Source organism: Octopus bimaculoides, chromosome 19, assembly GCF_001194135.2.
Source record: "Octopus bimaculoides isolate UCB-OBI-ISO-001 chromosome 19, ASM119413v2, whole genome shotgun sequence".
Lineage (NCBI taxonomy): Eukaryota > Metazoa > Mollusca > Cephalopoda > Octopoda > Octopodidae > Octopus > Octopus bimaculoides.
Window position 1 is genome coordinate 45,341,001 of NC_068999.1, and position 1,142 is coordinate 45,342,142.

Below are 1,142 nucleotides of genomic sequence, written 5' to 3' on the forward strand. Positions count from 1 at the left end.
TATATATATATATATATACATGTGTATATATATATGTGTGTGTGTGTGTGTGTGTATATATATATATTTATATATATATATATGACAGGCTTCTTTCAGTTTCCGTCAGCCAAATTCATTCACAAGGCTTCAGTCGGTATGTGAGCTATAGTAAAAGACACTTACCCACAGTGCCATGCAGTGGGACTGAACTCAAGACCACACGGTTGGGAAGCAAGTTCCTTAACCACACAGCCATACCTGCACCTATGTATTATCAAAAATTCCTGAAGGAGATTTTTATCTTCTAAAGTATAGAATTGCCATAATTTGCAACAGTATTTTACAAAAGAGGCAAGAAAGTATCAATTATTTATTGCAAATCAATTTTCCGCATTTATAAACTTAACGAACTGCCTATAATAAATAGCCGATAGAGTTATCGGAGTTGTATGTCTTTAAATTGCAGTTGCTGTTGAATATTATCACTTTATTGAACTTTGTATGGATGTTTCATATTAGTCAAACATACGATGGAATTGCATACTGGAGAGGAAATAATTAGACCAGTACACCTAATTATGAGCCAATAATTGCTATAGATTTCAAACATAATCGATTGGAAAATATCCAGATAAATAATATAAGACAGGAAAAACATAGGAATTACTTTACGTTATTTAGAAGAAGAAAGATGAGATGAAAAACGAAATTATATTTGCAATAAAAATAGGAAAGTAGAAATATTGTTAGAATAGATAAAAAAATAAATAAATAAAAGAAGAATTATAATTATTATTTGGTATGAATACTTATTTTTTAAGAGAATAAATACGGAGACAAATATATATATATTTATTATTCAATATAAATATTTATCGGGAGTTAGCGTATGTGTTTATAACAATACAAGGCACCAACTGTCATCGTCATCATCATCACTGTCATCGTCACCATCATCACTGTCGTCGTTACCACCCACTGTCGTTGTCGTCATCATCATAATCATCATAATCACCATCACCACCACCACCATCATCATCATCATCACCACCACCACCACCATCATGATCCTCATCACCACCACCATCATCAACACCACCACCACCACCACCATCATCATCATCACCACCACCACCATCATCAACACCACCATCACCACC